This window comes from Oryzias latipes, chromosome 15, assembly GCF_053564925.1.
Source record: "Oryzias latipes strain Hd-rR chromosome 15, Olatipes_Hd-rR_3.1".
Classification (NCBI taxonomy): Eukaryota; Metazoa; Chordata; class Actinopteri; order Beloniformes; family Adrianichthyidae; genus Oryzias; species Oryzias latipes.
In genome coordinates this window covers 1,305,654-1,325,925 of record NC_136251.1, presented here as the reverse complement: position 1 = coordinate 1,325,925, position 20,272 = coordinate 1,305,654, and the positions used below count along the sequence as shown (strand labels likewise).

The window sequence follows — 20,272 nt, the reverse complement described above, 5'->3', positions numbered from 1 at the left end:
AGCCGAAGGCCTTTTGTGTTGGACATGTTTTATTATCACAATAAGAGGTTATATATCTTCAGAAAACAAGAGTGTAAATTTGTATAAACCCCTTTTTGTTTTTTATAATTTTTTTATTTATTTGTTACATTTAGTGTGTGTGGGGAGGGAGAGGGGAATAATGTGAGGGGGGGTGGGGGGTGGAAGAGCATAAAAGGAAGAGAGGTGGAGAATGAAAGATACAAGCGCTGATCTGATTTAACCCTTCTGCTATCCTAGGCACTTTACCATTGGGAGTTGGGTCATCTAGACCCACTAGACAGTGCACTGAACCTTTTTTCTTTAATGATTTGTGATCTTCACTGGTGTCAATGGATTACATGAAATTTTTCATGCTTTATCCACCTTTGTCATGGTAGGAAGAACACATCAATGCAAGGGTGGGGTCATCTAAGATAGCACAAGGGTTAATCTTTGTACGCCGTCATTTAAATCTCCGACTCTGTCTCACTGAACTATAGCGCTCTCTTTTTTTCTCCACGCGTTTCCATTGTGACCCCGGAAATCGGCGATCCATTGAGAATGTCTTTGTGTACTTGCGGTGCACGCTATTTAACCCAGGGTTACCAAGTCGAGCGTCATTACGCTAACTCATATCCGGTCTTTTGGAACCGCCATGCCCAGAGTAAGCAAGTTCAGGCGGATTTCAGCTAGAGTTCAGGGTTAAAGCCAGGGTTGTTTAAACATGCTTCCTGGAATACCCCCGTGCTATCTTTTGATAAACAACAACAAAAATCGATTAGATTTGTTTGCATGTATAGTATGCACCAATCTAGTGACGCTCATTCATAAAAAAAGGAGAGAACGCTGCAGCCTCGTGAGCAGGTGTACTCTATGGACGAAATTCTGGTGGCTAAGCTAGGTCATACGAGCAAGCCTAAATAGACGGATTGCTGCTCTGCTACTGCCTAGTCACACATGGCGGCTAGCTTGGATACCTAACTGGTCAACAATATATGTTCACATTGAGTGCAGTAATAAAATTTAACAAAATAAAAATATTCTCAGAAAAACTTACCGAACAGGCTATCAGTAGAGTCTGGTTCAAAGTGGCTGCTTCCCCCTCTCTTTCCAACGGTCAGAACAGGCGCAACCACATGAGTTGGGGGGGGCGGGGTGCTGCCGCAAAACATGTGCCTATGTCTAAAAAGTTGTATGATGTAATTACAATATATTATACATAAAACTTTAAAACTTACCTTTGTTATTGTTATATAATTTTACTTGGAAAAATAAATTTAATGTTATGTATGATACCCTCCCGTCCCCCCTTTCCCTTTTTAGCTGGTATTCACCAGAGGTAAAAAAAAAAATTTGTACCGGTATGCTCATGATATTTTGGACTTTGAGATAGTACAAATTTTTTTTTCATTTGTTTTACCAGTGCAGGGTGTATTAAGACTTACAAATCTGATTGAACAGCATCTGAAATGGTTTAAGCAATTGTTTCCTTAGAATACTGTAATTCCTGCCTTTTGCATCAAATTCTTTATCTTGGCTCTTTAGACATTTATAAGGTTTGAGACAAAGCACAGTTTTTTATACAATGCTCATCTAAACTAAACTTCAGAAATGTCTGTTAATCCCTTGTCCAACCATAATCAGCTTTTTGAATGCTGTCAAAAGGAAATCAGCACAGAACATCCCATATTTTTTTTACATGAGAAGGAGTTGGGCCCTGTCTCAAAAGTAAGACATTTGGAACACATTACAGGAAAGATTGGAGAGTTTAATGAATGCTTCCACATTCCTCACTGAATATATGACACATGGGGCAGGAAAGAGGGATGAAAGCACAAGAGGTCGAAGCCTTACTAAGTCCCAAGCTAAAGCTAGCTGTGTTTAGCTACGCTTAGAGTAGTGTGGACAGAAAGTGGTTAACACAGTAGTTTACTCACTCGTATACTAAAGATGCTACTAAAAGAAAATGAATGTGAATATTAAACTAGATAACACTTAAGTTGGGTAATAGCAATCAGGCTAATATCAAACAAGAGCAAACAGTCAAACAACTATCAAGCACTGGATTATGCTTATTCAGAAATGATGTCACGCAGTGAAAACAGCTCTGTATCATGGTGCCTCTGTCAGTTCTCCTCCCCCTCCCCCTCTGCTCTGCTCTGGACTCCACCAGCTGTGACCAATCACTTCAATCAAGCTCTGCTCTACTTAAGGAGACCCAGCTCCAGCATTCAACGCCAGTTCGTTGCCCCTTATAGTGACTAAACCTGGTCTAGTCTAAGCTCATGCTTTGTTCTCTTGTGCCTCGAACCCTGCTAATCTTGTTTCCCTGTCTCAGGACCCTCACACCACGAGTGTCACCTGAGTTGAAGTCACCACGAGCAGCTCCAGTCTTCTTGAAGCATCCTGAGTTTGCCACGCCGCGTCAAGACCTCCAGCCACGCCGCGTCAAGATCTCCAGCCACCTCACGCCCACACTCATCCTTCATCAAAAAACCTCAACGGAGAAATAAACCCGACTTACCTATTCATTTACCTGTGTGTTTCCTTCCGGGTTCCAGCGTCTGGATCTGTCTCGTAGCTGAATCATGACAGAATGAACTGGCCATACTCCAGATCCAGCCGACACGGAAGGTCTCCGCTTCACCGTTAGCCAACAAGGAATCACTCTGGGAGGTCAAGCCGACGCTAAATCTCACATGGTTTCTGCACAACAGGACCTCTTTAGACGCCTGGACAGTATGACACAAACTCTCATAGAACAAACAGGACAATTTTCCAATCCCACAGTCACAGCCTCACTCCCACCTTCCGGCAACGCTTCCACTTCCGCTTCCGCCATAGATCCTGAGAACTTCCGCCTACAACCCAACCCTTTCTTCGGCGATGTCGAAGCCTGTGGGGACTTTTTGCTCCAATGTCAGCTCCTGTTTCAACTGGCCCTCAGGTATTATTTTTCCGATCATAGCAAAATCACACTCATAGTTAACTCTCTCAGAAACAAGGCGCTGCAGTGGGCTCAAGCCTTCCTGGCAGCCAACCCCATTTCCCATCTTCCCTTCGACCGCTTCATCAATGAGTTCCGGCTCATATTCGACCAACCTACGAAACAGGAAGAAGCCACATGGCGTTTATTCAGACTGAAACAACACAATCGAACGGTCAGCAATCATGTAATTGATTTCCGGATTTTAGCAGTCAAAGCAGGTTGGTCCAATCCTGCTTTTCGCGGCATATTCTACCAATCATTGCATGATTCCATCAAAGACCACCTCTGTACTCAACCTGAAACTCATTCCTTTGAAGAGCTTGTCTCCGCAGCCCTTCGCTCAGATGCTCGTCTTAGAGAACGTCACAGTGAATGCAATCATCCTCCTCGTAAGGTACCAGTTAAACCTTCACAGTCACCACCTCCTGTTTTTTCTCAAACTTCTCGTAACCTCTCAGATGAATCCATGCAGATTGGGCACTCCAAGCTTGCCGCGGAAGAGCGCCAGAGACGCAGAGAGGAGGTTGCGTGCTTCTATTGCGGCAACCAAGGTCACCAAGTAAATCTCTGTCCACTACATTTAAACTCCCGGACCCCCCGCTAGGTGACAGGGGGACAGGGGGATATTTCTACTGAAGATTTTCTTTACGTCCCTATCAAAATTTGTCACCAGTCAGAGGTTTCTGATTTACTAGCCCTCATTAACTCTGGAGCGGAGCAAGGCTTTATTGAACACAGTCTCGTCTCTCAGCTATCCCTACCCACTGAACCGTTAGAATCACCTCTCCCTTATTACGCATCGCACTAGGCCGGTACTTCTCATCACATCCGGTAATTATAGGGAACTAACTCAATTTTTCGTCACTCAAACCCCTCAGACACCTGTTGTATTGGGGTTTTCCTGGCTCAGGCTACATAACCCCCATTTTGACTGGGCCAATAGCCGCATTGTCAATTGGAGCACTTTCTGTTTGGCTACAGTCCCCCATCCCTTCCGTTCCTCCCACTATCACTGAACCTGCTGAAGACATCAACCTCTCTAAGGTACCCGCCTGTTACCACGATTTAAGAACGGTCTTCAGCAACGTTAAAGCCAGTTCACTACCTCCCCATAGACCTTACGACTGTTTTATTGATTTGCTCGCTGGTGCGATGTTACCCAAAGGTAGACTATTTAACTTGTCCGGTCCCTAGAAAGCTGCTATGGAGAAGTACATCCAGGAGGCACTTTCTTCGGGACACATTCGCCCCTCTTCGTCTCCCGTTGGTGCAGGGTTTTTCTTCGTCCAAAAGAAAGATAAGTCCTTAAGACCCTGCATAGACTATAGAGAACTCAATCAAATTACCATCAAGGACAAATATTCCCTTCCACTGATCAGTTCCGTGTTCAATTCCGTTCAGGAGGTCCGCATCTTCTCCAAATTAGATCTCCGTTATGCTTACCATATGGTCCGTGTTAAAGAGGGGGATGAATGGAAGACCGCCTATAACACCCCCTGAGGGCACTACGAATGCCTGGTCATGCCATTTGGTTTGACCAATGCCCCTGCCGTCTTTCAAAGACTTGTTAACGACGTCCTCAGGGACTTCATCAATAGTTTTGTCTTCATCTACCTCGACGACATTCTGATTTATTCTAAAGATCAGCCCAGCATCAGTCCCATGTACGTCTCATCTTAGAGAGATCATCCGAAAATCAACTCTTCATTAAAGCCAAGAAGTGTGAATTCCATGTGACTACCATTCCATTCCTGGGCTATATTTTTGAGGCAGGTAGCATTCGTCCAGACCCTGCTAAAATAGAAGCAGTCTCTCTGTGGGAACCCCCAGACTCTTGCAAGAAATTACAGCAGTTCTTGGGCTTTGCTAATTTCTATCGCCGGTTTATCAGGAACTATAGCAGCATCACAGCCCCCCTGACTCAACTAACTTCCACCATACAAAGCCTCCAAGACCTCCAAGCCCTACAAATGGAATCCCGAAGACCAAAGGGCTTTTGACACTCTCAAGAACTTGTTCATTTCTGCACCCATCCTCATTTAGCCTGAAATCAACCGACAATTCATCGTGGAGGTGGACGCCTCAGACTCCGGTGTGGGAGCCGTCCTTTCTCAAAGAGAGGAGTCATCCAGCAAAATGAAGCCATGTGCCTTCTTTTCCAGGAAGCTGTCCCCTGCTGAACGTAATTATGACGTTGGCAACCGAGAACTGTTGGCCATCAAGCTTGCTCTGGAGGAGTGGCTGCATTGGCTGGAGGGAGCGGCTAAACCATTCATTGTCTGGACCGACCAAAAATTGGAATATCTCTGCAACGCAAAAAGACTGAACTCCCGTTAACCACACTGGTGCCTGTTTTTTGATCGCTTTAACTTTACAATTACTTACAGACGAGGAAGCTGCAACGTCAAGCCAGATGCACTTTCCCGGAAATTCTGCTCCACTGACACCTCCCCTATTACCACCATTTTTCAACCCACCTGTATTGTGGGCAACCTCACGTGGGGCATTGAGACTCGTGTCATCCAGGCCCAAGGTGAGGAACCCGACCATGAACCATGCCCTAACGGTATCCTCTATGTGCCATCCTCACTCAGGTCCGACGTAATCACCTGGGCCCACCTCTCGAATTGCTTGCCATGTTGGTATCCATCCCACCATTAACCTCATCCGCAAGCAATTTTTTTTTGGCCTTCCATCAATAAGGACGTGCGGGAGTATATCGCAGCCTGTTCCACCTGTGCTCGCTCCAAATCCTCCCACACACCTCCTGCTGGCTACCTTCATCCTCTGCCTACACCCAGCCAGCCCTGGTCCTGCATCGCTGTCGACTTCGTCACCGGATTACCCCTCTCTCAAGGCAACTCAGCCATATTCACTGTCATTGACCGTTTTTCTAAGTGCGCTCACTTCATTCCACTTCCCCGGTTACCAACCGTTACCGAGACCGCCGACATCCTGGTTAATCACGTTTTCTGCCACCATGGCATACCTGCGAACATCGTGTCTGATCGTGGGCCGCAATTCATATCTCAAGTCTGGAAGGCGTTCTGTTCAGCCCTTGGAGCCATGGTCAGTCTCACCTCGGGATACCATCCCCAGTCTAACTGTCAAGCCGAGAGGGCCAACCAGGAGCTGGAAGCCACCCTTCGTTGCCTTGTTTCCTAGAATTCTATGGACTGGTCAAAGTATTTGGTGTGGATCGAATATGCTCACAACTCTCACCCTTCCACTGCCACAGGGATGTCACCTTTTGAAGCCTCCCTCGGGTACTCACCACCTCTGTTTCCTTCCCAGGAACTTGACTTGGCAGTGCCCTCGGTTCAGGACCATCTACAACGGTGCCAGCGCATTTGGCACCAAACCAGGGCTGCTCTCCTCCGCACCAAGGAGAGCAACTGCCGTAATGCCAACCGTCACAGGGTGGTGGGGCCCACTTACCAACCCGGTCAGAGGGTATGGCTCTCCCCCCGTAACATCCTGATTCAGGCCACGTACCGTAAGCTCGCTCACCAATTCATCGGTCCTTACACCATTGAAATAATCATCAACCCCACCTGTGTTTGTCTCCGCATGCCTGCGGCTCTCAAAGTGCATCCCTCATTTCGTGTCTCCCAGATCAAGCCGGTTCAGGACAGGTCATTGTGCCCGCCTTCCACTTCCCCACCACCCGCCTGTATCATCGATGGCGCTCCAGCGTTCACTGTCAGTCGTATCCTGGACGTCCGGCGTCGGGGTCGTGGTCATCAGTTCCTAGTCGACTGGGAGGGTTACAGTCCTGAGGAACGCTCCTGGGTCTCCCGTTCCCTCATTTTGGATCCTACCCTCATCAGCGACTTTAATCGGGCTCATTCTGATCGGGTCAGTTTATGACAGAGTTCTCTTGTGCCTCGAACCCTGCTAATCTTGTTTCCCTGTCTCAGGACCCTCACACCACGAGTGTCACCTGAGTTGAAGTCACCACGAGCAGCTCCAGTCTTCTTGAAGCATCCAGAGCATCAAGACCTCCAGCCACGCCGCGTCAAGATCTCAAGCCACGCCGCGTCAAGACCTCCAGCCAGGCCGCGTCAAGACCTCACGCCACGCCGCGTCAAGATCTCCAGCTACCTCACGCCCACACTCATCCTTCATCAGAAAACTCAATGCAGAAATAAATCCTACTTACCTATTCACTTACCTGTGTGTTTCCTTCTGGGTTCCAGCGTCTGGATCTGTCTCGTAGCTGAATCATGACACTCGGATCATCAAATTTCAGAAATCCACATATTAGGAATGTGGGCGTGGTTGACAAAAAAACCTCCATTGCCTCCCAGGCGACCAAAACATAATAATGGAGCTAAAAAAATCACCTGAAAAGCCACCATTTTGAAAAAAGTCTTATTTTGATGAATTTGTCGTGCAGCTCTGACCAGGGTTGCAGAGGCAAAAGGGGAGAGTTAAGGCCGTGTAGCGCCTGCTCAACCAGTAAGGGCAGGGCGGAGAGGGCGGTTAGCATACGCGGGCACACAACTGATACAGAAGTCTCTGCGTTCTTCTCGCAGCGTAACCCTTGTGCTATCTTAGATGACCCCACCCTTGCATTGACGTGTTCTCCCTACCATGACAAAGGTGGATAAAGGTGGAAAGATTTCACGTAATCCATGGACACCAGTGAGGTTCACAAATCATTGAAGAAAAAAGGTTCAGTGCACTGACTAGTGGGTCTAGATGACCCAACTCCCAATGTTAAAGTGCCTAGGATAGCACAAAGGTTAAAGGCTGTGCTGTTTCCTGTCCATGCTGACACCAGCACAAGTACAATAAAAATAGGGAACAGATGCAGTGTTTTAAAAGGTATTTTTTCTCTTTTTTTAATAACTCAGCAAGCAATCAACCAAGCATAACGCCACCAAGCATTAATTGACAGTGAATATTAAAATGTTTTGATTTCAGTTCTGATTTTTCTGCAGTTTTGATATTTCATGAATCCATTAATATGGTGTCAATTTAATGGCTAAAGAATTGTGCATCAAAACAGTAAAACTGCGCATCAAAACCCCTAATCTGTGAATCAAAATGCAAAAATTGAGAACCAAAACCTATAATTTGCAACCAAAAGCTATAACCCAAAGCACAATCATATTTCTCAGTTGCCGATTTGTTTTCTCGCCATTCTGAAATCCTGTTTATGAGTTGCTGTTTTATTTTGAAAGCGACCAGTCAGTCAAAGGGAGGGGAAGCGGGACATCCCCGACATCCAGAAGCTCATTGGCTACCGAATAACACAGAGTCTTAAGTCAACAGACCAGTTTCAAAGGGTGAGTCTCTCCTGTTTTTCAAGAAGTTTTTCGTGTACTTTATGTAACCAGAGGTCGCCAGCACAGTCAGATGAGGAGCTCCACCAGTAGCTGCTAGTGAAAAAATATGTTAGAAACTAAGATGTTGCATGAAAAACTACCAAAATTGTTCTCCTGTGTTAGCATGCTAGCTAGCTGAATGCTAGCAGAGTTTCCATCTCTCTTCATGACTTTTATGGATTAAACAAAGTCGATTTTTTACGACAGTGTCAGGATCGGCCATGTTAAACCTGGGAATAATGGCCTGTGAATTGTCACTAGGATTAATCAAATATTTTTTTCAAGAAGTACATTTATGTATGTATAACCTTCCTTTAGGGATTACACAGATGGAAACACATTTTTTTGAGGTACCAGAACAAACTTCCCACGTGTGGGATCAATAGTTTTTCTGATTCTGAACTGTATTCAAAAACCATTTTATTCTCAACCTTAAAGATTGCAGGTTCACACAGGAAGGTAACTCTCACAATATACAGCTACTGAGGATCATTTATGGTATACATATATTCTTATTTTAACTTTCTTAAATACATTTTTCTTTGTGTGCAGGATGCTGTGGACATTGATCGGCAGTCTAACTTAAACCAGGCAGAGCAGGAAACCGTTGGAGTTGTTGTTCCCTCTGGCATGTCCTCTCTCCTCTCAGACCTGTCACTATTAAACTCTTCAATTATATTTAATTCAATTCAATTTTATTTGTATAGGCCAAAATCACAACAACAGTTGTCTCGATGGGCTTCGATGGGACTCTTGTGGGACATCGGAAAACCATGGCCAAGATGTTTACATTTTTGTACTGATCTACGCATGGCATCACAGCAGGATGTAACAAAATCTAACAATGTGAGCAGATCTCATCTGCCTTACAAAATACTGCCCAGCTTTAAGAAAATAAATGGCTAATAATCACCACTGGTATTTTGTAAAGCTTCACTTTTTAATGTTTGAACATTATGTGTTTTTTTCAAAAGATGGTTTTGCAAAGATCTTTGAAACACAGAGTCAAGTGCATTAGATTCTGTGAAATTCTGAACCACAATTCAGAGAAATTAAAATAACGGTTTTAAAACTCCTCAAAAGACTTGAGGTGAGCTGATGGAAAAGTCACTGCTTTTGTGCAGGCACTGAAAAATGGGAACCAGACAGTGTGCCTGGGCATATTTTCAATGCAATCATGGTCAAAATGGACAACTATTTTAAATGCTTCTCTTTCAGTTAACAGGAGATGTCTGTGAGCCTGCTAGACAACCTTTGCATCACACCGGGGACGTCTTTGGGGCCTGCATCTGGAAAGAAACAAAAACAGCAAAGTTAATTAACCAAAAAAAGAAGAGAAAATTTAAGATTAAAATTGTTTCCATGACCTTCAAGAAGTTGTAGACATCCACGTCGTAGCTTCCTCAGTATTTCTACCTTTTTTGTTATGCATGCATAACAACGGCCCTTATAGAAAACAACAGACATACAGGAATAGTCCATTTTAAAACCACCACCTAAAAATAACTAATAATTCTATTGATGTTTCATCATTCGGCTTCTCCCATCAGGGGTCGCCACAGCGAAACAAATACTGGAATAATTTTAAGGTGGTTTGGCTCCGCGCATCCAGGAGCAGCTCATACCTTTGGACTTACCTCCGGGTCTGGACTCCCTGATCGGTCTGGCCATCCGAACAGACAACCGGATCCGTGAGCTGGCTTCCCGACGCAGCAGCGGACCCTCAGGGGGCGGGTCTTCTCACGGGGCTGAGTTCACGGACAGGAGGGATTTCCCTCGTTTCACGGCTGATCCGCCACGCTCCTCAGCGGACCGCAGTGACGAACCCATGCAGGTGGGACGTGCGCGACTTACGGCGGAGGAACGACGGCGCCGCCAGCGGGAGGGTTTCTGCTTTTACTGCGGAGAGCATGGTCATTCGGTTTTCTCCTGCCCCATGAAGAACCCTGCGACGGTGATTTACATCACCGCTGCAGACAGACGCACACGGAGCCTCACGCCCCTAGTGGTGACCCACCACGGCGTCACCACAGCTCTCACAGCACTCATAGACTCAGGGGCTGACGTCAGCTTAATGGACTGGAAGCTGGCAGTCGGTTTAGGACTAAAAGCTCATCTCCTAGACAGACCTATCAAGGCCCGTGGTCTTCACGGAAGAGGTCTTTTTAACATCACTCACGTCTCTGAACCTCTCCGACTGTCCATAAATAACCATACTGAATTCATGTCATTTCACCTATTCGAGTGCTCCTCAAGGCAGCTGGTCCTGGGGTATCCTTGGTTGTGTGAGCACAGTCCCCGAGTGGACTGGTCGACGGGGAAAACTCTGGAATGGGGGCCAGATTGTGACAAACACCAAAGTTCAAGTCCCCCAGGTAAACGAAATAACATGAACTATAAACCTGTTCCTGTTCATCCTGCTACAGGTCCAGAGACCCCGGACCTGAAGAAGGTACCTGCGTGTTACCATCATCTCGCGGAGGTCTTCAGTAAGTCCCGGGCTCTGAGTCTTCCACCTCATCGCCCCTACGATTGTGCCATTAACCTGGTTCCAGGTTCCACTATTCCAAAAGGGCGTCTGTATCCAGTCTCAGCTTCTTCAGGCCAAAGTGTTTACCAAACTAGATCTCCGTAATCATCTGGTCAGGATCAGGGAAGGAGACGAGTGGAAGACCGGTTTCAATACACCCAGAGGACATTATGAATACCGGGTCATGCCTTTTGGGCTCACCAATGCTCCCGCCGTGTTCCAGGCCATGATAAATGACGTACTCAGAGACTTCTTGGACCGATTCGTGTACGTCTATTTAGACAACATCCTTATTTACTCCCCCGACCAAGACTCTCACGTCTCCCATGTCTCTGCGGTTCTTCAGCGGCTACTGGAGAACCATCTCTATGTTAAGGCAGAGAAGAGTGAGTTCCATGTCTCCACCGTTGCCTTTCTAGGGTTCATAGTGTCTGCAGGAACAGTGGAGATGGATCCAGCCAAGGTCAGCGCAGTGATGGACTGGCCGTCTCCTGACAGCCGTAAGAAACTCCAGCAGTTTCTGGGGTTTGCGAACTTTTATCGACGCTTTATCCGGGGCTTCAGCTCCATTGCTGCGCCCCTCCATGCCCTCACGTCTCCACGTATGCAGTTCCAATGGACGCCGGCGGCCGAGGCCGCCTTCAGAGCTCTGAAACGCCGCTTCACATCTGCTCCGCTGCTTACCCTGCCTGACCCACACCGGCAGTTCGTGGTGGAGGTGGATGCGTCCAATGAGGGGATCGGAGCCGTCCTGTCCCAACGGTCTGAACAGGATGGGAAGATGCACCCCTGTGCGTTCCTGTCTCGCGTCTCTCATCAGCGGAACGCAATTAAGATATCGACAACCGGGAGTTGCTGGCGGTCAAGGTGGCTCTGGAGGAGTGGCGGCATTGGTTGGAGGGGGCCGAGCACCCCTTCATCGTCTGGACGGACCATAAAAATCTTGAGTATATCCGGAACGCTAAGAGACTTAACGCTCGGCAAGCACGTTGGCGACTGTTCTTTGACCGCTTTTCTTTTACCCTCTCTTACAGGCCGGGGTCCAAGAACGTCAAGCCGGATGCCCTGTCTCGCCGATTCGACCCCGCGCCTGTTGCGAAAGAACCGGAACCTCTCCTTCCGCTGACATGTGTGGTTGGAGCAGTGTCTTGGCAGATAGAATCAGAGGTAAGGCAGGCTAACGGTGGGGTGCTGACGCCCAGTGGGTGCCCGAGGAATCGCCTGTTCGTTCCCCCGAACCTACGCTCAAGGGTGATTCACTGGGCCCACGCCTCACTGCTTTCCTGTCATCCGGGAGTGCGGCGGACTATGCACGCCATCTCCCGGAGGTTCTGGTGGCCATGCATGGAGCAGGAGGTCCGGGAGTACGTTTCCGCTTGTTCAGTCTGTGCTCGGAATAAGTCATCCACCGGACGACGCATGGGACTCCTACAGCCTCTTCCCATCCCTTCCAGACCGTGGGCGGAGGTTTCCATGGACTTTGTCACAGGCCTTCCCCTCTCACGTGGTCACAACACTGTTTTGACAGTTGTGGACCGGTTCTCTAAAATGGTCAGGTTCATCGCCCTGCCTAGACTGCCTTCGGCCAGGGCCACAGCTGACATTTTCCTAAACCAGATCGTGAGGTACCATGGTTTCCCCAAGGACATTGTATCGGACCGGGGTCCGCAGTTTGTGTCCCGGTTCTGGAGGGAGTTCTGTCGGCTCATCGGCGCTAAGGCCAGCCTGACCTCAGGTTACCATTCGGAGTCCAACGGCCAGACTGAACGTCTCAACCAACAGCTGGAAACCGGTCTCCGGTGCTTGGTCTCCCAGAATCCCTCGACATGGAGCAGGCATCTGGTCTGGGTGGAGTACGCTCACAACACCTTACCCACCTCGGCTACAGGCTTCTCGCCCTTCAAGTGTGTCTTCGGCTACGAACCTCCTCTGTTTGCGGCGCTGGAGTCTGAGGTTTCGGTTCCATCGGTCCACGCCCTGGTCCACCGCTGCCGTCGCATCTGGGCTGCCGCTCGACAGGTCCTGGAACGACAACGGGACAGGGTCAAGACGGCTGCTGACCACCGCAGGCGTCCTGCTCCAGATTACCGTCCCGGACAGAAGGTCTGGCTCTCGGCCTAGAATCTAAATCTACACGTCCCGAGTAGGAAACTGGCCCCGCGGTTTGTGGGACCATTTCCCATCACCAAGGTCATCAATCCTGCTGCGGTTCGTCTTCGTCTGCCCCGGTCCCTCAGAGTCCATCCCACGTTCCACGTTAGCAACATCAAGCCGGTGGTGGACAGTTCCCTGGTGCCTCCCGCGGAGCCTCCTCCTCCGCCCAGAATGGTGGGAGGTGGTCCGGTGTACACAGTCCGGAAAATACTGGCCGTCAGGAAGAGGGGCCGGGGTCGCCAGTTTCTGGTGGACTGGGAGGGTTACGGTCCGGAGGAGCGGCAGTGGATCCCGGAACGCTTCATTGTGGACAGGTCTCTCCTGACGGACTTCTTCAGGTCCGGGGCTCCTGGACCGTCAGGAGTCGGTCCTTAAGGGGGGGGTTCTGTCATGTCTCGTCAAGTTCCTGTCAGTCTCTGTTGTCTCGTGTTTAACTTCCTGTTTTATTTTGTAGGTTTACCTCTCGTTTCAGTCCTTCCTCTCCCTTACCTTGTCTGTTTCCCCACAGCTGAGCCTGCCTCATCATCACTGATCGTTTCCACCTGTGCCTCCCCTCCTCATGTATTTATAGCCAGAGTTTCCCTGTGTCCTGTGCCTGATTGTCTTGTTTTCTCCTTGACAAAGCCAAGCCAAGTTTATCAAGGTTTAAGAAATTAAAACAATCTAAAACTCTGCATCTGAGTCCAGCCCTGTGTCCTGCCTTGTGTCATAAGGGGAAAAAAGCATGTTTTTGCTGGTCTGCTACATTTTCTCTGCTCTGATTCACTCATTCTGCCAGTCTGCATTGTGCAGACGCATATATTTTGTAAATATGGCACAGCAATATTGTTGCTCTGTTCAATTCCCTGTAAACCCTAAAAATATTGAGAAACTTTATAGGTTATATATGAATGTACTTCTGGAAAAAAAATTGGAAAATCCTAGTGACAATTCACTGGCAATTATTCCCAGGTTTAACATGACCGATCCTGACACTGTCGTAAAAAATTGACTTTGTTTAATCCATAAAAGTCATAAAGAAAGCTGGAAACTCCGCCAGCATTGAGGTAGCTAGCATGCTAACTCAGGAGAACAATGGTGATAGTTTTTCATGCAACGTCTTACTTTCTAACATATTTTTTCACTAGCAGCTACTGGTGGAGCTCCTCATCTGACTGTGCTGGCGACCTCCGGTTACATAAAGTGGAAAAATGTTTGAAATCCAGGAGAGACTCACCCTTGGAAACTGCTCTGTTGACTTAAGTCTGTGTTATTCTGTAGCCAATGAGCTTCTGCATGTGGGGGATGTCTTGCCTCCCCTCCCCCTGACTGACTTGTCGCTGTTTTTACGTGTCGAAAGGTTTTAGAATCAAAACCGCAAAAAAATAAAAGCGCAACTAAAAAGGAGGATTTCAAAATAAAACAGCAACTCATAAACAGGATTTCAGAATGGCGAGAAAACAAATTGGCAACTGAGAGATATGATTGTGCTTTGGGTTATAGCTTTTGGTTGCAAATGATAGGTTTTGGTTCTCAATTTTTGCATTTTGATTCACAGATTTGGGGTTTTGATGCGCGGTTTTACTGTTTTGATGCACAATTCTTTAGGCACTAAATTGACACCATACATAAACCTCTGCATCTTCCAAATCGCAGATAAAACATCTGGAGAAAACCCAAGGAAGACTTCATTACTGTAGTGCCCATCATTGTAAGCAGAGTCAGACTTATAAGGTCCTATAAAACATGCACCCATCTAAATCTATGAGAACTGCTTTCATATCAAAGGATTTTGTAAGATCTCTAATATAGATACTTTATTTGTTCCTAAAAGATGATCAGTGCAGCAATTCTCTCTCCAGTTTTTTTTCTTTTTTAAAATCCTTTTACATGTTTTTAAAACACACTGACATGTTTTTACCTCAAATCGGTGAACAGTTGCACTTAATGATCTAAATCAGCAGTATCTCATGATAGAAAGAAAACCTTTGAGGGGAAGGTGAAACAGCTTTGCCCAGGTTGGCCAGCATTTCAGTGCACCTTAGAACATGCATGTTGCAGTTTCTATAGCAACAGAAACACTTGTAACCACAGAGCATGACTAATCTGACTTTCAAACTGGTACGAAAGGACAGAAAGACGACAGAACAGTTGCTTTGACTCAGTGCAAACATCTGTTCATTAATTTTTCCACTCTCTTTTAGGTGGAGGCACAATGACGTCAGTATCTTTTATCAGCCCTTCCCCCCTCCATTCATCCGTCACAACAGCTGCACCAGCTAGCCCCCAGCAGCTCTGTTTAGATAGCAGGTATTTGAAGACTGCATCCCAATGTGGATTATTTCTTGATCCTTTCCATCTTGTTTGCGGTGAGGAGTATTTGACACAAAAGAGTGAGAGGGAGTTAGTGGGTGAAGACGAGGGACAAGGGCTGTTCAGCCAGCAGAGGAGTCAAATGTTCTCTGAGGAAACGTCTAATCTGTGGGACGACATACCGAGATATCACAGACTCGACTGAGCCTCATTTTCCACAGTGGTATGTACTTACTGTAAATCTTCCATTTACAGCAGCTCTGTTTAATCCTTATCTGTGGCTGGAGAAGAAAGAAAAAAATATGCGTGAAAATGAATCCCAAGAAGAAAAGCTGCAGATCTGAACAGAAACGTTGACTCTGTGCCAACTGACACTTGACCCTGACCCTCCCTAAAAACAATTGATAACTGCATTTTCATTTTCAACATGACAATATTACTAGTTTTTTTTTTAAATAAAATGAAATTTTCAGTATAATGAGCTCATAGCTATAGAAGAACATTGAGGGATTGTTCAAAAGAGCTAGATTCTGCTGTATTTCTTGAACTAAGTTAAATCAGTTCAGGAACAGAAATTCTCCAAAATTAAAGCAAAGTCATCCTAAAAGTCACCTAGCTTGATATGAAATCAAAGAATTGGAAACAAAGAAGAGGTGAAATAAAAAGCAAAGAAAATCAAACTTGAAATGAATCGCAAAACATTCAACGAACATCTTAAAATACAAAATAACAGAGAATAAATAGTGATTTCATTTTTATGAAGATACTGAATATTAGAATAAATGGATACCTAAATATAGCTATGTAGGTTCCAGCATCCTCATGACCGTCCACAGGAGTAAGGGCGTTTAGAAGATGGAATTGTTCTTGGCCAAAAACAAGAGTCTAGCTTTGGGTTCCTACCACCACAACTCATAACCCTTGTGCCATCTTACGTAGATGACCCCACCCTCACATTGAACCCACAACCTTCCAGTCACAGTCACACACTAACCACAAGGCCACTGAGCTGGCCATAACTTTATTTATCCCACAATGGGGAAATTGTTCTCTGCATCTGACCCATCCCCTGGGGGAGCGGTGAGCTGCAGACGAGCCGCGCTCGGGAGACGAAAGCTGGCTGGGGAGAGCGGGTATCGAACCGCCAACCCTTCGGTTGCTGGACGACCTGCTACTGCCTGAGCCACTTGCTGCCTAATCTGTGGAAAAATCTGTGGAGAAAGCACAATTTCCTTCACAGCCCCCCCCCCAAAAAGATAAAAACAGAGATTATTATTACATCAAATCAATACAAAAAAAGTACTTGATGATATGTCCATCTTCAATATTTCAATAGTCTTTGTGTTTTCTCACACAAGCTCGGGTCCTCTACCAGAGGCCTGGGAGCTTGTGGGTCCTGCTCTTTTCTGGACTGAGAGGTCTGAGATCTTTCCAGGTATCTGTTGTAGCCACTCCTCCAGCTTGGGGGTTACTGCCCCGAGTGCTCCAATTACCACAGGCACCACTGTCACCTTCACTTTCCAGGCTTTCTCCAGTTCTTCTCTGAGTCCCTGGTATTTCTCCAGTTTCCCATGTTCCTTCTTCCTGATGTTCCCATCGCTTGGCACTGCCACATCCACCACAATGGCTTTCCTCTGTTCTTTATCCACCACTACAATGTCTGGTTGGTTCTCCATTCCCATCCTATCAGTCTGGATCTGGAAGTCCCGCAGGATCTTTGCCCTTTCATTCTCTACCACCTTCGGAGGTGTTTCCCATTTTGACCTTGGGGTTTCCAGTCCATATTCTACACATGTTCCTGTTTATTATTCCAGCCACTTGATTGTGGCGCTCCATGTATGCTTTACCTGCCAGCATCTTACATCCTGCAGTTGTGTGCTGGATTGTTTCAGGCGCCTCTTTGCACAGCCTACACCTTGGGTCTTGTCTGGTGTGGTAGATCTACACCTTGGGTCTTGTCTGGTGTGGTAGATCTGAGCCTCTATGGCTCTGGTGCTCAGGGCTTGTTCCTGAGCTGCCAGGATAAGTGCTTCAGTGCTGTCCTGTAGGCCAGCCCTTTCTAGCCATTGGTAGGACTTCTTGATATCAGCCACTTTTTTGATTTGATTTGAAATGGTTTATTTCAAGCAATCAAATATAAATACACAAAAACATTAAAATCATCACTTATACATTCATACAATAACTAATCAAACTTAAGATAATTAGACATATTGATAAATGTTTCTTGAAAGAGAGTGGAAGGAAGCGAATTTATATAATCCCACCCCGTTATACCGTAACCATTTTATTACATGATTTATCATTATCCGGTTCCTACCTTTTATTAGACAGAATTAAGAATCCTGAAGTATCAAAAAGCATATGACAAAGATAAATTACTTAAATTATTATGTAAAACAATTACTTTTAGAAATCAACATGGTAAATGCAGATCATTTATCCAAAATATTATGCAGTTTATGTTACTTATAAAAGTAATTTATATGATTAATAAAAATACTAGATCAGTAAAATAGACATAACACTGTTTCAAAAATTTTCTTAGCAAAATTTGATCAAGTATCAAAAGTTAAAATATGTGCAAAATTATGTTACATTAGGAAAAATCATGAGTCAATTTTTCAATTTTTGGAACAAGTGAAGTAATAGAAATCAATTTAACCATTTCAATAATTGATTTGTCATTTATTTTATCATTATTTTATATATATATAATTCTTTTTTCTTCACTTCAGTTATGGTCCGGTGGTACATCCCATGCAGGGGTTTGTCCTCCGATGAGGATCTGTCCTTGTGAGGGATTGAGCGGCCATAGAAGACAACAGAAGTTTTAAAAATATGAAAGTTTTAATTTTTCTCAAGGAATGTAAAAAGATGAACAAACTGGGCCCTTAAAAGAGGTCAACAGAAACATAATTAACTCAGGCAACAAACTTAACTTTAACTTAAGCAACTGAACTGACAAAGTAACAGAAACAAACCGACCTAACCAAAGACACAACAGGGGGACATGTATAGTGGCTGATCAGACCACTTGAGAAACATGGGGGGAAACTAACATGACTACACAGACATTTAACAAAGACTATAAAGACAAGACTAAACACAAAACTTGGTCTCTTAGTGGAAAAGAAAAATCATCAAAAGTGGAACAGAATGAATAATGACCAACAGAAGCAAAGCAAATAAACATTAAATAAGTGAATTGGTTTCTCCCCTTGGAGGCTTCTGTAGATGGCACCTGCCTAATTGTCTGACTGGAGTATTTAAAGGCTGTGAAGACCTGAGCTCCTTTTTGTCAGTCCTCACAGCACAGCTCCAGGAGCAGAACCTCAGAGGAAGAGGTGACTAATGTTGGCCCCATTTCTGAGTCGGTATCCATAGCCAATCTTGCTGATTATTTAGCTGAAGGGGTTCAGAACTATGCAGAACAACAGTGGGGACAGAGCATCACCTTGGTATATCACATATTTGATGGACACTTGTGCAAGTGGCTTGCCATTGGCTTCAAGGGTGGTTTTCCACAGATTCATTAAGTTTCCCATGAAGGCTCTTAGAGTCCTGTTGATGTTGTACAGCTCCAAGCATTCAGTGATCCACGTGTGTGGCATTGAGTCATAGGCTTTCCTGTAATCAATCCAGGCTCTGTACAGGTTGGTGTGTCGTGACCTGGGGGGTATTCCGGAAGGCATGTTTAAACTACCCTGACTTTAACCCTGAACTCTGGCTGGAATCTGCCTGAACTTGCTTACTCTGGGTATGTCGGTTCCAAAAGACCGGATATGGGTTAGCGTAATTACGCTCGACTTGGTAATCCTGGGTTAATGTGTGTGCACGGCAAGTAAATTAAGACATTCTCAATGGATCACTGATTTCCGGAGTCACCATGGAAACGCGTGGAGAAATAGAGAGAGCCCTATACTCCAGTGAGACGGAGTCTGAGATTTTAATGACGGCGTATGAAGATTATATGCCCATCAAAAGAGTATTACGGCTAGTTTGGCACGCAGGTGGCGTAACACTACTAGAGCATTTAATTATTGATAGAAGATTCATAACACCCCAGGAACTACAAGACAAACAAGCAAAACTTCTTGGAATATCAGCAACTTAAATCTATAATTACCAAAAGGTTTAAATACAAAGACAACGATTTGAAGCCACCAGAAGTAGTTACCTCTGATTAATTTTTCAATGAATAAAACTCTCTCCAAATTATACAAACTTTTATGCAACCTAGATAAAACCATTTCACTTCGAATAACAAAATGGGATGCAGACTTGAACAGCAGCACAGATAAAAGCTTCTGGTCCGAAATTTGTCTCAACACATTTAAACTGACAAAAAGCCCAAACTTGCAGCTAATCCATTTCAAAACTCTACACAGAATTTACTACACTGGACAGAGGATGTTCAAGATGGGTCTCAGAAACTCAGACATTTGCGAGCACTGCGACAGTAATGTGCCTGACAGTTACATGCATGCACTGTGGTTCTGAAGGACACTCTAGGTTTCAAGTTTCGCTCTGCTGACCACCTTGAACCAACCATGAGGAACATTTACAAGACCTTAGCAATCCAGTATGATCCACTGGGCTTCCTCATTCCATTCACGACAAGAGCTAAAGTTCTCATCCAGGATCTTTGGAAGCAAAACATTGGATGGGATGATCGGATTGAACCTCAGTCTCTCAAAGAGCAGTGCACTGTTTGGGTGAATGAGCTTCCTGACATCAGTCATCTTGAGTGCCCACGGACCTATGCACCATCAAACGCAGACAAGCCTACAACAACTAGGGAACTGCATATTTTCTGTGGTGCGTCAGAGAGGGCATATGGGTCTGTTGATTACATGCGCACAGTCGAGGATAAAGATCGTGTACATACATCCTTTGTGACGACCAGATCGAGAGTAGCACCAAGGAAACTTCTGAGCATGCCACGCTTGGAACTAATTGCTGCCCTCACTG

General features: G+C 45.6%; 1 long non-coding RNA gene and 1 other non-coding gene across 2 annotated transcripts in view; one reads left to right on the top strand and one right to left on the bottom strand.

Annotated features, from left to right (window-relative positions):
- Positions 1-1,513: 1,513 nt before the first annotated feature.
- LOC144984085 (uncharacterized) lies at positions 1,514-15,678 on the bottom strand. Its single transcript, XR_013647737.1, has 3 exons — positions 15,534-15,678; positions 12,777-12,874; positions 1,514-9,611 (listed from the first exon to the last, which is right to left on the bottom strand). It is a non-coding gene; the product is annotated as an uncharacterized LOC144984085 (long non-coding RNA).
- Positions 15,121-20,272, top strand: part of LOC105357946 (uncharacterized) — a 94,280-nt gene continuing 89,128 nt past the window's right edge. The window contains exon 1 of the transcript XR_013647734.1: positions 15,121-15,521. This is a non-coding gene — a transcript (uncharacterized LOC105357946). The remainder of the gene's footprint in view (positions 15,522-20,272) is intronic.